Source organism: Mirounga leonina, unplaced genomic scaffold (assembly GCF_011800145.1).
Source record: "Mirounga leonina isolate KUSES-001 unplaced genomic scaffold, KU_Mleo_1.0 Mir_204, whole genome shotgun sequence".
Classification (NCBI taxonomy): Eukaryota; Metazoa; Chordata; class Mammalia; order Carnivora; family Phocidae; genus Mirounga; species Mirounga leonina.
In genome coordinates this window covers 7,400,737-7,417,871 of record NW_023270513.1, presented here as the reverse complement: position 1 = coordinate 7,417,871, position 17,135 = coordinate 7,400,737, and the positions used below count along the sequence as shown (strand labels likewise).

General features: G+C 37.5%; 1 protein-coding gene across 6 annotated transcripts in view; it reads left to right on the top strand.

Moving 5' to 3' along the window:
- Positions 1 to 17,135, top strand: part of ATRX (ATRX chromatin remodeler) — a 309,544-nt gene that overhangs the window by 60,142 nt on the left and 232,267 nt on the right. The window lies entirely within an intron of this gene.

Genomic DNA, 17,135 nt, shown 5'->3' with positions numbered 1-17,135 from the left:
GGAGCAGCTATTGAAGGCTTTATTAGCCCTTCTGAATCTAGTGTTTAGCTAATATCTGATATTGGAGATTTTAATTTAGATAAGTAATGTAAGTTGTATGGTTATAGGTGCTTAGAGAAGGATGCACTATGGTTTTATGCGTTAATGGAGATATCGTACAGTATGGGTGATAAATGTTCACTATGAAAAATAGGTAGTATTAGAAGAGGTGGGAGCAGTGTAGAAATGTATTATTTTAGTTATTTGAGTATTATGAGTTAATTTTTTACGTCGTTTGATAACTGAGTAGAATTGGTGAATTTTTTAAATAAAAACTCAGTACCGGGCACCTGGGTGGCTCAGTCGTTAAGCGTCTGCCTTCGGCTCAGGTCATGATCCCAGGGTCCTGGGATCGAGTCCCCACATCGGGCTCCCTGCTCGGCGGGAAGCCTGCTTCTCCCTCTCCCGCTCCCCCTGCTTGTGTTCCTGCTCTCGCTGTCTCTCTCTCTCTGTCAAATAAATAAATAAAATCTTTAAAAAAAAAAAAAAAAAACTCAGTACCTCCTTTCTACCTCCTTTTCTCTTTTTAAAAAGTGTCCTGTATCATGTGATGATCACTTTTGAGGTTTTCAAGGGTAGCTACATATATGAGAGCTGAATACACACAGATACACACACACACAAGTGCATGTGCACCACAAATACAGTATGTACACAAAGTGTAAGAGTGGTAGACCACCGTGAGAAGTTCAACCATATATGTAATTAGAATCCCATAAGGGGAGAAAAGATAGAATGGGTCAGAAACCTAGCTGAGCATTTTCTGGAAGTGACGAAAGGCATCAGGCCATAGATTCATGAAACTCTGTGAACCTCAAGCGGGATAAATACGAAGAAAACTATAGCTAGATATATCATAATTAAACTCCTAAAGGACAAAAAACCAAGAGAAAAACTTACAAGCAGAGGAAAAATATCATTGCTTTCAAAGGAACAGCAATAACAATGATAGCACAGTTAGCAACATGAATGATAGAAACTACATGATAATGAAATGATTTCTTTAAAGTACCAAATGAAAATAATTGCCATCTTGGAAGTGTATAGTCAGTGAAAGCATCTTTCAAAAGTGAAGGTGAAATTAATATAGACAAAAAGTGAGAACTCCATCATGTCAGTAGACCTACAATAGATGAAATAGTAAAGGGTTTTCTTAAATCAGAAGGAAAATAATCTGAAATGGCAACACCAAAATATAGGAAGTATTGGATAATGGGAAGGGTAAGTAGGTGGGTGAAACTAAATATATAGTGTTATCTAATCCATAGTCTTTATTCTTTTTTTTTTTTTAATTTTTTTTTAAAAGATTTTATTTATTTATTCATTAGAGACAGAGAGAGAGAGAGGCAGAGGGAGAAGCAGGCTCCCAAGGAGCAGGGAGCCCGATGCGGGACTCGATCCCAGGACCCTGAGATCATGACCTGAGCCGAAGGCAGACGCTTAACCATCTGAGCCACCCAGGCGCCCCTATTCTTTTTTTTTTTTTTTTAATTTTATTATGTTATGTTAGTCACCATACAATACATCATTAGTTTTTGATGTAGTGATCCATGATCCATTGTTTTCATATAACACCCAGTGCTCCATGCAGTATGTGCCCTCCTTAATACCCATCACCGGGCTAACCAATCCCCCCCCCCAAACCCTGTTTGTTTCTCAGGTCCATGGTTGCTCATGGTTCATCTCTCCCTCCAATTCCCCCCGCCCATTTTTCCCTTCCTTCTCCTAATGTCCTCCATGTTATTCCTTATGTTCCACAAATAAGTGAAACCATATAATTGACTTTCTCTGCTTGACTTATTTCACTTAGCATAATCTCCTCCAGTCCCATCCATGTTGATGTAAAAGTTGGGTATTCATCTTTTCTGATGGCTGAGTCATATTCCATTGTATATATGGACCACATCTTCTTTATCCATTCATCTGTTGAAGGCATCTCGGCTCTTTCCACAGTTTGGCTATTGCGGACATTGCTGCTATGAACATTGGGGTGCATATGGCCCTTCTTTTCACTACATCTGTGTCTTTGGGGTAAATACCCAGGAGTGCAATTGCTGGGTCATAGGGTAGCTCTATTTTTAAATGTTTGAGGAACCTCCACACTGTTTTCCAAAGTGGCTGTACCAACTTGCATTCCCACCAACAGTGTAATAGGGTTCCCCTTTAACCACAACCTCTCCAACATTTGTTGTTTCTTTCCCTGTCCGTTTTTGCCATTCTAACTGGTGTAAGGTGGTATCTCAGTGTGGTTTTGATTTGGATTTCCCTGATGGCTAATGATGATGAATATTTTTTCATGTGTCTGTTAGCCATTTGTATGTCTTCTTCAGAGAAGTGTCTGTTCATCTCTTCTGCACACTTTTTGACTTGATTATTTGTTCTTTGCATGCTGAATTTGAGAAGTTCTTTATAGATCTTGGATACCAGCCCTTTATCTGTAGTGTCCTTTGCAAATATCTTCTCCCATTCTGTGGGTGGCCTCTTTGTTTTGTTGACTGTTTCCTTCGCTGTGCAGAAGCTTTTTATCTTGATGAAGTCCCAAAAGTTCATTTTTGCTTTTGTTTCACTAGCTTTTGGAGATGTATCTTGAAAGAAGTTGCTGTGGCCGATGTCAAAAGGGTTACTGCCTATGTTCTCCTCTAGGATTTTGATGGACTCCTGTCTTACACTGAGGTCTTTCATCCCATAGTCTTTATTCTTAATCAAAAATTACCAGAACAGTTTTTTTATAGGTAAATTTTTCCTCCCAAGTCAAGATCCACTTGAAGATAACATATATAGATAGCATATGGTTGTCTTGTCTCTTTAGTCTTTTTATTTTATTTTTTAAAAGATTTTATTTGTTTATTTATTTGAGAGAGTGCGCACTCGAGAGCAGAGTGGGAGGGAGAGGAAGGGGGAAAGAGTCTCAATCAGACTCTGTGCTGATAGATTATGGGCTTGGCTCGATCTCACCACCCATGAGATCATGACCTGAGCTGAAACCAAGAGTTGGATGCTTAACTGACTGAGCTACCCAGGTGCCCCTCTTTAGTCCTTTTAAATCTAAAACCATTTCTTTGTCTGTTGGAGCCATGATATTTTTGAAATGTACAGGTCTATAGTGACCGTTGATATGAATTTGTGTGATTAGTTATAATTAGATTCAGGTTATTTATTTTTATTGGGGTTAATATGTGGTATTGTGTTCTTGTCATTACATCATACCACAAGGCACATGATGTAATTTTCTTTTTTTTTTAAAGCTTTATTTTTTTTTAAGATTTTATTTATTTGACAGAGAGCATACATAAGCGCACAAGCAGGGGGCAGGCAGAGGGTGAGGGAGAAGCAGGCTCCTCATTTAGTAGAGAGCCCGACTTGGGGCTCAATCCCAGGACCCTGGGATGATGGATGACCTGAACCAAAGACAGACGCTTAACCGACTAAGCCACCCATGCACCCCTGTAATTTTTTCTTTTATTAGTGATGTTAGCTTACTTGACTGTGGTTGTTATGCTAGATTAATCCACTATAAACTTATGATTTATTCCTTTGTAACTAATAAGTAATTTGTAGGGTATTACTGTGAAACTATTTAGGTATTCTTTTTCATTATCAAAAGTTAACTTATGTGTTTTCTATTGCACATAACCACAAACATGGCATCTTATAATAATCTAGATGTATTATTTCACAGTTCTGTAGGTCAGGAGTCCAGTGAGCCTTTCTGGGCTCTCCTCAGGGTATCACAAGGCTAAAGTGAAAGTATCTTTGAGACTGTGTTCCTTTCTGAAAGCTCTGTGGAAAAATCCATTTCTGTGCTCATTTAGGTTGTTCGCAGAATTCAAGTCCTTGTGGTTATAGGCCTAAGGTTCCCATTTCTTGCTGGCTGTTGGTCAGGATCCTCTCTCTTAGCTTAAGGCTGTTTGTTTTTCTTCTCACATGGCCCCCTCCATATTCAAAGCCAGCACGTTGAGTCTTTCTCATGTTTTGAATCTCTTTTGCTTTCTTCTTCAGCCATCATCTGGAGCAATTTACCTACTGTTAAGGACTCATGTGATTACACTAGCCAAATCCCTTTCACCCCTTCCTCCAATTTTTAAGGTCAATGGTGCTATTTTATATAGTAAAGTCATGGAAGTAGCATTTCCTCACATTCATAGGTTCTGGAGATTAGGGAGCATGAAATCTTGGGGGCCATATGTAGAAAATCTGCATACTGCAGTATCCATTCATGATTCTTGGCTAAATGATATATTACATTGATGGGTTCCAAATGCTGAATAATCTATTATTACTTATGTCTTTTAGTTGATGTATTACTGTAAGTATACGGGAGGGCTTTACATTCTATTCTCTCTTCATTTGTTTAATTTGTATATACTCATATTCTTTCTTTATTCATTAATATCTCTATTTATTTCAGTGTTCTTTTGTATCACTGGTGGCAAGTGGGAGCCCCTTCTATATGGCTCCTGGTGACCTTTTTACAAATCATCATCCTAGAGCACTTCATTACTTTCTGCCCTCACAAGATGTTGAATGTGTATTTTGCACTGTCCTTTACCTGGCCCAGATATCAGTTATTTCTCCAAGGAGTTCCACTTCCTTTTAGTGAGATACTGTATTTAGAAACCAAGATCTGGTTGTACAGTGTTCTCATTGCCACCAGGATATCTTTGGTTACATGCCCTTTCACAGAGAAAATGGATATATGTGTTAATATTTTCATGAGTTGATATTGATACTTTTATTTTTTAATTAATTTATTTTTAAATTCCAGTATAACTAACCTTACAGTTTTATATTATTTTCAGGTGTACAATATAGTGATTCAACAATTCCATACATTAAGAGTACTCTTAGTCCCCTTTACTTGCTTCACCTACCCATCTGCCCTCTGGTAACCACCAGTTTGTTCTCTTTTGTTTGTTACTTTTTTATTTGTTTTGTTTCTTAAATTCCACATATGAGTAAAATCATGTATCTGTCTTTATCTGACTGGCTTATTCTGCTTAGCACTATATCCTTTAGATCTATCCATGTTATTGCAAATGGTAAGATTTCATTCTTTTTTATGGCTGAGTAATATTCCATTGTATATACATACCACATTGTCTTTATTCATCTATTGATGGACACTTGGGTTGCTTCCATATATTGGCTATTGTAAATAATACTTCAGTAAACATAGGTGTGCACATATCTTTTCAAATTAGTGTTTTTGTATTTTTGGGATAAATATCCAGTAGTGGAATTACTGGATCATATGATAATAATATTTTTAATTTTTTGAGGAACCTCTATATGGTTTTCAACAGTGGCTATACAGTTTGCATTCCCAGCAACAGTGCACAAGAGTTCCTTTTTCTTCACATCCTTGCCAACACTTGTGGTTTCTTGTGCTTTAAATTTCATCCATTCTGACAGGTGTGGTTTTGATTTGCATTTCCTTGACGAGTGATGTTGAGCATCTTTTCATGTTGGCCATCTGTATGTATTCTTTGGAAAAATGTCTGTTGATGTCTTTTGCCCATTTTAAAATTGGATTATCTGGGGTTTTTTGGTGTTGAGTTGTGTAAGTTCTTTATATATTTTGGATACTAACCCATATTGGGTATGTCATTTGCAAATATCTTTTCCCACTCAGTAGGTTATCTTTTAGTTTTGTTGATTGTTTCCTTTGCTGTGCAGAAGCATTGTATTTTGATGTAGTTTATTTTTGCTTTTGTTTCCCTTGCCTCAGAAGACACATCTAGAAAAATGTTGCTATGGTGGATGTCAGAGGAATTACTGTCTGTGCTCTCTTCTAGGATTTTTATGGTTTCAGGTCTCACATTTAGGTCTTTAATGCATTTTGAGTTTATGTTTGTGTATGGTGTCAGAAAGTGGTCCAGTTTCATTCTTCTCAAATTTTTATTTGCATGTTGCTGTCCAGTTTTCCCAGTATTTGTTGAAGAGACTTTTTCCCATTGCATATTCTTGCCTCCTTTGTTGAAAATTAATCAACCATATAATCTTGGATTTATTTCTAGGCTATTTTATTCCATTGATCTATGTGTCTTTTATTGTGCCAGTACCATACTGTTTTGATCACTACAGCTTTGTAGTATATCTTGAAATCTGGGATTGTGATACCTTCAGTTTTGTTCTTCCTTTTCAAGATTGCTTTGGTTATTTGGGGACTTCTGTGATTCTATACAAATTTTAGGATTGTTTGTTCTAGTTCTGTGAAAAATGCTGTTGGTATTTTGATAGGGATTGCATTAAATGTGTAGATTGCTTTGGTTAGTATAGACATTTTAACAATATATGTTCTTCCAATCCATGAGCTTGGAATGTTTTCCATTTCTTTGTGTCCTGTTCAATTTCTTTCACAAGTGTTCTTTAATTTTCAGAGTACAGATCTTTGGCTTCTTTGGTTAGGTTTCTTCCTAGGTATCTTCATGGTTTTGGTAAAATTATAAATGGGATTATTTTCTCAATTTTTTTTTTCTAGTACTTCATTATTAGTACATAAAAATTCAACAGATTTCTATAGATTGCTTTTGTATCCTGCAACTTTACTGAATTTGTGTATCAGTTCTACTAGTTTTTTGTTGGAGTCTTGAGGGTTTCCTCTATATAGTATCATGTCATCTGCAAATAGTAAAAGTTTGTGTTCTTCCTTACCAATTTGGATGCTTTTCATTTCTTTTTATTTTCTGATTCCTGTGGCTAAGATTTGCAGTACTATATTGTATAAGAGTGGTGAGGGTGGACATCCCATGTTTTGTTCCTCACCTTAGGGGAAAAACTCCCAGTTCTTTCCGCATTAAGGATGATGGTAGCTGTGGGTTTTTTATAAATGGCCTTTATTATTTTGAGGTATGTTCCCACTAAACCTACTATGAGTGTTTTTGTCATGAAAGGACGTCATACTTTGTCAAATCCTTTTTCTGCATCTTTTGAAATTATCATATGGTTTTTATCCTTTCTGTATTGAATGAGATGTATCTCATTGGCTGATTTGTGAATATTGACTCACCTTGCATCCCGGGAATAAATTCTGCCTGATCTTGGTAAATGATTCTTTAATGTATGTTGGATTCACTTTGCTTATATTTTGCTGAGGAATTTTGCATCTCTGTTCAGGGATATTGCCATGTGGTTCTCTTTTTTTTTAGTGGAGTCTTTATCTGGTTTTGGTATCAGGGTTACACTGGCCTGATTGAATGAATTTGAAAGCTTTCTTTCCTCTTCTATTTTTTGGCACAGTTTGAGAAGAAGAGGTATTAACTCTTTAAATGTTTGGTAGAATTCACCTGTGAAACCATCTGGTCATGGATTTTTGTTGGTTGTTTTTGAATACAGATTCAATCTTACTGCTGGTAATAGTCTGCTCAGATCATCTGTTTCTTACTGATTCAGTTTTGGGAGGTTATGTTTCTAGGAATTTATCCATTTCTTATAGGTTTTCCAGTTTGTTGGCATATACTTTTTCATAATATTTTCTTATAATCGTTTGTATTTCTGTGTTGTTGGTTGTTATTTCTCCTCTTATTTCCAGTTTTGAGTTCTGTTTTTGATGAGTCTGGATAAGATTTCAATTTTATTTCTATTTTGTTTATTTCTGCTCTTATTTTTTTTTTTTAAAGATTTACTTATTTGAGAGAGAGAGCGCATGCGTGTGAATAGGGGGAAGGGCAGAGGGGAAGCAGACCCCCGACTGAGTGGGGAGCCTGATGTAGATCTTCATCTCCCAACTGGGAATATCATGACCTGAGCCTAAACCAGGAGTTGGACCGTCAACTGGGTGAGCCACCCAGGTGCCCCTATTTCTGCTCTTATTTTTATTACTTCCGTCTGCTGTTTTTGGGTTTCATTTGTTATTCTTTTTCTAGTTCCTTTAGGTATAAGTTTAAGTTATTTATTTGAGGTTTTTCATACTTTGCCTGTTTTGCTATAAACTTCCTTCTTGGAACAGCTTTGGCTGCATCTGAAAGATTTTGGACCATTGTATTTTTGTTTTCACTTGTTTACATTTAGTTTTATTTCCTCTTTGATTTCTTGGTTGTCCCATTTATTGTTTATTAGCATGTTATTTAATCTTCATGTGTTTATGTGCTCTCCAGATTTTTTCTTCTGGTTGATTTTAGTTTCATAGTGCTAGTGTTGGAAAAGATGCATGGTATGACTTCCATCTTTTTGAATTTTTGGAGACTTGCTTTGTGGCCTAACATACGATCTGTTGTGCAGAATATTCCATGTGCATGTGAAAAGAATGTGTATTCTGCTGTTTTAGGATGGAATGTTCTGAATATATCTATTGGATTCATGTGTTCCAATATGTCCTTCAAAGCCACTGTTTACTTTTTGATTTTTTGTTTGGATGATCTATTGATGTAAGTTAAGTCCCCTACTGTTACTGAGTTACTATCAATTACTTCCTTTATGCTTGTTACTAGCTGCTTTGTTTTTGTGTGTGCTCCCATGTTGGGTTCATATATATATGCAATTGTTACATTTTCTTTTTGGATTGTTCCCTTTATGATTATGTAGTCTCCTTTTTTGTCTCGTTACAATGTTTTAAAGTCTATTTTGTCCTATATAAATATTGCTACCCCATCTTTCTTTTCACTTCCTTTCACATGATAAATGTTTTTCCATCCCTTCACTTTCAATATGCATGTGTCTTTAGGTCTGAAATGAGTCTTTTGTAGGTAGCACATAGATGGATCTTTCTTTATTATCCCTTCCTTCACCCTATGTCTTTTGATTGGAGTATTTATTTAGTCCATATACATTCAAAGTAATTATTAATATGTGTGTATTTATTGCCATTTTGTTATCTATTTTATGGTTGTTTTTGTAGTACTTCTGTCTCACTTCTCTTGCTCTGTTCTCATTGTTTGCTCCCATTCATTAGTGATGTGCTTGGATTCCTTTCTCTTTATGTTTTGCGTATCTCTTACCAGTTTTTGACTTGTGGTTATCATTATGCTTATATATATCATCTTCTGCATTTAGCAGTCTCTATTAAGCTGAGGTTGATTAAGTTCAAACCCATTCTGAATGTACTAAAGTTTTACTCCTCCCCCACCGTGTTTTCATATTTTTCATCCTTGTATTTTGTTAATTCTTTTATTTCTTAGGTATACTTAATTTTACTGCTTTTGTGCTTCCTATTCTTCTTACTCCTTATGGTGTAACCTTCCCACTCAGGTTATCCCTCTTACATTTCTTGTAAGGCTGGTTTAGTAGTTATGAATTACTTTAAGTTTTGTTTATCTGGGAGCTCTTTATCTGTCCTGTGAATGATAGCGTTGGTAGAATACTAATTTTTTCAAATTTTTATTTAAATTCTGGTTACCATATAGTGTAATATTGGTTTCAGGAGTAGAATTTAGTGATTCATCACTTACGTGTAACACCCAGTGCTCATTACAACAAGTACCCTCCTAAATACCCATGACCTATTTAGCCCATCCCCCACCCACCTCCCTTCATCAACCCTCAGTTTGTTCTCTATCATTAAGAGTCTCCATGGTTTATTTTCCTCTCCCATTTTTCCCCCTGCCCATATGTTCATCTGTTTTGTTTTTTAAATTCCATTTATGAGTGAAATCATATAGTATTTGTCTTTCTCTGACTTATTTCACTTAGCATAACATACTTAGATCCATCCATGTCAGTGAAATGGGCAAGATTTCATTCTTTTTGAGGGCTGAGTAATATTCCATTGTATATATACCACATCTTTATCCATTCATCAGTGGATCAACCTTTGGGCTCTCCCGTAGTTTGGCTATTGTTGATAATGCTGCTGTAAACGTTGGGGTACATGTGCCCTTTCGAATAATTTTTTATCCTTTCGGTAAATACCTAGTAGTGCAATTTTTGGGTCATAGGGTAGGTCTGTTTTCTCTTTTTGAGGAACCTTCATACTGTTTTCCAGAGTGGCTATTCCAGTTTGCATTCCCACCAACAGTGTAAGAGTGTTACCCTTTCTCTGCATCTTCACCACCATCTATTGTTTCCTGTATTGTTAATTTTAGCCATTCTGACAGGTGTGAGGTGGTATCTCATCATGGTTTTGATTTGTATTTTCCCTGATGATGAGTGATATTGAGCATCTTTTCTTGTGTCTGTTAGCCATCTATCTGGATGTCTTCTTTGAGAAAATGTCTATTCATGCCTTCTGCCCATTTCTTAACTGGGTTATTTTTTTTCATTTGGGTGATGACTTTTATAAGTTCTTTATAGATTTTGGATAATGACCCTTTATCAGATATGTCATTTGCAAATATCTTCTCTCATTCCATAGGCTGCCTTTTAATTTTGTTGATTGTTTCCTTTGCTGTGCAGAAGTTTTTTATTTTGATGAAGTCCCAATAGTTCATTGTTGGCTTTTGTTTCCTTTGCCCCTAGGCAACATGTCTAGTAAGAAGTTGCTACAGCCAAGGTCAAAGAGGTTTCTGCTTGTGTTCTCCACTAGGATTTTGTTGGTTTTCTGTCTCACATTTAGGTTTTTCATCCATTTTGAATTTATTTGTGTATATTGTGTAGGAAAGTGGCCCAGTTTTATTCTTCTGCATGTTGCTGTCCAGTTTTCCCAACACCTTTTGTTGAAGAGCCTGTCTTTTGTCCATTGGATATTCTTTCCTGCTTTGTCCAAGATTAGTTGACCATAGGTTGAGGGTCCATTTCTGGGCTCTCTGTTCTGTTCCATTGATCTATGTGTCTGTTTTTGTGCCAGTACCATACTGTCTTGATCGCTGCAGCTTTGTAATACACTTGACATCTGGAATTGTGTTGCCAGCAGCTTTGGATTTCTTTTTGAACATTATTTTGGCTATTCGGGGTCTTTTCTGGTTCCACACGAATTTTAGGATTGTTTTTTCTAGCTCTGTGAAAACTGCTGGTGGTATTTTGATAAGGAGTACATTAAATGTGTAGATTGCTTTAGGTAATAAATATATTTTAACAATGTATGTTCTTCCAATCCTTGAGCATGGAGTGTTTTTCCATTTCCTTCTTTCCTCTTTAGTTTCTTTCATCAGTGTTTTATAGTTTAGAGAGTACAGATCTTTTACCTCTTTGGTTAGGTTTATTTCTAGGTATCTTATGGGTTTTGGTACAGTTGTAAATGGGAACGATTCCTTGATTTTTTTTTTTCTCCTGCTTCATTATTGGTGTATAGAAATGCAACCAATTTCTGTACATTGATTTTGCTGAATTCATGTATTCTAGCTTTTTTTTTTGTGGAATCTTTCTGATTTTCTACATAGAGTATCATGTCATCTACAAATAGTGAAAGTTTGACTTCTTTCTTGCTGATTTGGATGTTTTTCTTTCTTTTTGTTTGATTGCTGAGACTAAGACTTCCAGTAGTATGTTAAATAGTAATGATGAGAGTGGATATCCCTGTCTTGTTCCTGACTGTAGCGGAAAAGCTGTCCTTTTTTTCTGCATTGAAGATATCAGCTGTGGGTCTTTCGTATATGGCCTTTATGATGTTGAGATATGTTCTATATATACCTTCTTTGTTGAGCAAGAATGGATGCTGTATTTTGTGAAATGCTTTTTCTGCATCTGTTGAGAGGATCATATGATTCTTATCCTTTCTTTTATTAATGTGGTTCATCACATTGATTGATTTGCATATATTGAACCACCCCTGCAGCCCAGGAATAAATCCCACTTGATCATGGTGAATAATCCTTTTAATGTACTGTTTGATTCGATTTGCTAGTTTCTTGTTGAGAATTTTTGCATCCTTGTTCATCAGGGATGTTGTCCTGTAATTCTCCTTTGTAGTGGGGTCTATGTGTGGTTTTGGAATCAAAGTAATCCTGGATTTGTAGGAGGATCTTGGATGTTTTCCTTCCCTTTCTACTTTTTGAGCATTTTGAGAAGACTAGGCATTAACTCTTATTTAAATGTCTGTTAAGGGGCACCTGGGTGGCTCGGTTGGTTAAGCGTCTGCCTTGGGCTCAGGTCATGATCCTGGGGTCCTGGGATCGAGCCCCACGTTGGGCTCCCTGCTCAGCGAGAAGCCTGCTTCTCACTCTCCTTCTGTTCATGCTCTCTTCTCGCAATCTCTGTCACTATCTCTGTCTGTCTCTCTCTCAAATAAATAAATAAAATCTTAAAAAAAAAAAAATGTCTGTTAAAATTACCCTGGGAAGCCATTTGGCCCTGAACTTTTGTTTGTTGGGAGATTTTTTTTAATCATGTCTTTTTTTTTTTTTTTAAGATTTATTTATTTTTTTATTTGAGAGAATGAGAGAGAAAACGAGTTGTGGGGAGGGGCAAAGGGAGAAGTAAACTCCCTGCTGAGCAGGAAGTCTGTCGTGGGGCCTGATCTCAGGACCCTGGGATCATGACCTGAGCCAGAGGCAGATGCTTAACTAACTGAGCCACCCAGGCACCCCTGTTGGGAGATTTTTAATTACTGATTCAATTTCTTTGCTGGTACTCAGTCTGTTTAAATTTTCTATTCCTGTTTCAGTTTGGTAATTTGTATGTTTCTAGGAATTTATCCATTTCTTCCAGTTTGCCCAATTGGCAAGTAATTTTTCATAGTATTCTTTTAAAATTGTATGTATTTCTGTGGCAGTTGTCATTTCTCCTCTTCCATTTGTCATTTCATTTATTTGGGTCTTTTCTCTCTCTCTAAGTCTGTCTAGTGGTTCATCAATTTTATTAATTCTTTCAGGGAATGAGCTCACAGTTTCGTTGGTCTGTTCTGCTGGTTTTTGTTGTTGTTGTTTATCCTTTATTTCTGCTCTAATCTTTATTATTTCCCTTCTTCTGCTGGCTTTAGGCTTTATTTGCTATTCCTTTTCTAGGTGTAAGTTTAGGTTTTTATTTGAGCCTTTTCTTGCTTCTTGAGGTAGGCCTGTATTTCACTGTACTTCCCTCTTAGGACTGCCTTTGCTGCATCCCAAAGGTTTTTGACTGTTGTGTTTTCATTTTCATTTGTTTCCGTGTATTTTTGAAATTTCTTCTTTGGTCTCCTGGTTAACCCTTTTATTCTTTAGTAGGATGTTCTTTAACCTCCATGTATTTGTGGTCTTTCCAAATTTTGTCTTGTGGTGGACTTCAAGATTTATAGTGTTGTACTCTGAAAATATGCATGGTCTGATCTCCATCTTTTTGTACTTTTTTAGGGCTGATTTGTAACCCAGTATGTGATCTATTCTGGAGAATGTCCATGTGCACTTAAAAAGAATGTGTATTCTGCTGCTTTAGGATAAAATGTTCTGTAATTTTAATATCCTCTCTTTATTACTATTTTTTGCCATTTTAATTATTATGTGTCTTGGTGTGGACCTCCTTGGATTGATTTTTTTTGGGGAGACTCTTTGTACCTCATTGTAGATCTGGGTTTCTGTTTCCTTCTCTAGATTTGGTAATTTTTCAGGTCTTATTTCTGCAAATAAACTTTCTGCCTCATTTTGTCTTTCTTCTCTTTCTAGGATCCCTAATATATATATGTTCCTATGCTTGATGGTGTTGCTGTGTTCCTTTAATCTGTTCTCATTTTTTATTCTGTTCTTTCTCTTGTGTAGCTTGATTACCTTCCAGTACTCTGTCTTCAAGGTCACCGATATGTTTTTGTGCTCCCTCTAGTCTACTACTTATTCCTTCTAGTATATTTTTAATTTCATTTATAGTATTCTTCATCTCTACTTGGTTCTTTTTTTATATTTTATACCTCTTTGTTGAGGTTCTCAGTGAGATCCCCCACTCTTCTCAGTTCTAGTGAGTATCTCTAGGACCATTATGTTGAATTTTCTCTCAGGCATATTGCTGATGTCTGTTTTGCTTGCTTCTCTTCCTGTCATTTATTGTTCTTTAATTTGATGCATATTCTTCTTTCTCCTTATTTTGTCTCACTCTCTGTGTCTATTTATATGTGTTAAGAAAGTCATCTGTGTCTTCTACACTTGTAAGTAGTGGTCCTATGAGGAAGATGTCCTGTAGTTCTCTGCAGTGCAAGGTTCCCTGTTCACCAGAACCTTGCACTTCAGGGGTGTCTCCTGTATGTGTTGTGTGCACCGTACCATTGTGGCTGAGCCACAGTTTTCTTCAGTGCAGTTGGATCCAATGGCTCCCTTTGCCTATTATGGGCAGAGTTTGGTCCCTGCATTGTTAATAGGGCAGTCTGGGGATGGCTCGTTCTTGAGTTCACTTACATGAGACATTTGCAGGGTGCACTCTTAACTGCAGGGTACTCTCTGTGTGTTGTCCCCTGAGACTTGTATAAGTTAGTGGGGCCTGCCATCGTACCGTTTGTCTGCCCTCAGCCTTCTGCAGGGCTGCAGTTGAACTGGTCTGTGTGCTTATTTTTATGTTTCCCCAGGTCATGAGTCACTTTGTATTGGTTCTGGCCACTTTCAGGTCTGCTTGTACAATGCCAGTTTTTTGGTTCCTCTTTAGGTGGACCTTTGCTGTTGTTGGGTTCAGTGGGGCAGATTGGAAGGAGAGGTGGGGGTGTAGGCAGAGCCCATGATAATTTGCAAGGTATGCACTAATCTGCTCTGGAGGGAACCTGGAGATACTTTGGAGAACTCTTATGGAGGGCATGGTGTGCTGTTTGCAAGCTAGATGGAGAGTGTTCACTGGTTCCCAAAAGTGCCCTGGTATCTGGACTTGGGGTTGGGGAGGTAAAGTGGCACCTGCCTACTCTTTTGTTCTTGGAGTAGTCTCCTGAAGTTCCCTTCCCTTCCTGTGCAGGTTCTGAGATTAGTAAATACATCAGTTTCCTTACCGTATACCCTGGTGGTTTTCAAATTGCTGCTTCTATGTGGTATCTCACTGGGGTTGTTTCTTTTTTTTTTAAAGATTTTATTTATTTATTTGAGAGAGAGAATGAGAGAGAGAGAGAGCATGAGAGGGGGGAGGGTCAGAGGGAGAAGCAGACTCCCTGCCAAGCAGGGAGCCTGATGCGGGACTCGATCCTGGGACTCCAGGATCATGACCTGAGCCGAAGGCAGTCGCTTAACCAACTGAGCCACCCAGGCGCCCCTCACTGGGGTTGTTTCTCATGCTGGCTCTTTAAGGGCAGGGACTCAGTTTCCTCTTGCCCTGTGGTTTTCCCAGAGCCCAGCCTGCTGATTTTTAAAGTTCAAAGTGTTGAACTGATTATGAAAATTTTCAGTGTTGAGTTTCTCTCATTTTCAAAGCCAAATGTTATGGGGACACATCTTTCCAGTGCAGGCCCCTCATGCCTAGGGAGCCTGGTGTGGGGTCTGCTTTTCTCCCTTCTCTGTGCTTGTGGTTTCCCTTCCGCTTGCAGACAGTCTCTTGGGTCAGTTTTGTTCTTAACCATGTCTGTGCCCTCTCTACCATTTTTGATGTGGCCTCTTCTCTATGATTGCTGTGGAGAATCTGTTTTGCCAGTCTTTGGGTTGTTTTCTGTTATTTACACTGATGGAGGTGTTTGCATGGATGGATGGGAGCTTAGGACCCTTCCACTTTATCATCCTCTCCTAAAGTTGGTATTGATACTTTTCTTTTTTTTAATTTTTTTGAAAGATTTTATTTATTTATTTGACAGAGAGGCACAGCTAGAGAGGGAACACAAGCAGAGGAAGTGGGAGAGGGAGAAGCAGGCCTCCCGTGGAGCAGGGAGCCCGATGTGGGGCTCGATTCCAGGACCTTGGGATCATGACCCGAGCCGAAGGCAGACACTGAACGACTGAGCCACCCAGGCACCCTGATACTTTTAATTCTAATTTGTTACTACAGATTTTATTGTAGTCTTCCTCTTTGTATTTTAACTTCTTTCTCTGACAGAGAAATCTGGCCCTGCTATCCTCAATTTTTGTACTCATTTGCTTAGTCCTCATATTATCCACCTAGTTGCAAATTTGCTAACCATACCATCACAACAGAGAAACCTAACCAGCATTAAGTATTTGTTTTAAATTCTCTTTGTCTTTAGAATGACATTATATTGTCAGAGTTCTGTGTTTAGTAGGTAGTTGGGGAATTCTGCCTCTGGTGGTGGCAAACTAGCTTCATTTGCACAAGCATATTATTTCCCGCAGATACCAGTTATAAGCTCTGGTCAAAATACTGAAAATAATTATGTGAAGGAACTAGAAAGTGACAAAAAGCAAACACAAATGGGAGGGGAGTGAACACATGGAAGAAGGAAATACTGTTAGTGAATTCCCAATTGTTAAGCCTTTTTTCCTTAAGGAAAGTTCCAGTTAGCTCAGTCAGGGGCAGTTAAGACTTGGATAGAAATCTGTATTCATATTGGATGAGGTATGAAGAAATTTAGGGGGACACTAGCAGCTTTTGTAAAATGAAGGGGGAGGATTCCATTCAGAAGGGAGCTACAAATTGGGAACTCCAAAAGCTGCAAAAACTCCAACCATACCTGCGATTGAATTGTTCAAGTGTAGCCCAGATTCCAGGCAGCTCAGTTAGGGGTAAAAAGAACAGTAGAAAAGTTTTAGTTGCTTCCAGTACAGGGTAAACAGTTTGGGGTTAGATTTCAGCTAAGTTAACTACCTCCTCATAACAGAAATATCAACTCTTTGGAGGAACATAATGGGTTGCAGTGTCTTCACTTTATCTTTCCAAATGACTAGTACCAATCCAAAATACTAGATAGATGAAGCAAGAAGAAATGTGACCCATGCTCAAAAGGAAAGACAGTCAATAGAGACCAATCTACAAATGACTCAAGCGTTGAGATTAGCAGAGAAGAACATTAAAGCAGCAATTACAGCTAAGCTCAAGCACAAAAAGGCAAATGAATTTATGATTAACAGAGAGATAGGAAATCTTAGCATAGGCATAGAAACTGTAAAAACCTATTTTGAAGTTCTAGAACTAAAAAATACAATTTTGAATAACAAATCATTGTACTTGACAGGAGATTAAAGGTAGCAGTATAAGTGTCAGTGAATTTGATGACAGACTAAGAGAATTTATCCATCTGAGAATAGGAAACATCAGAAAAGAAAGTGTGTGGAGTACTTGCTCTTCAAAGCCTTTCCCCAGTAAAACTGTATAGTTATCAATCAAACACATGCAAAGAATAAGAATGTGTAACCCATGCTCAGGAAAAAAGTCAATAGAAATTCTCAGTGGGCCCAGCACTTTATAGT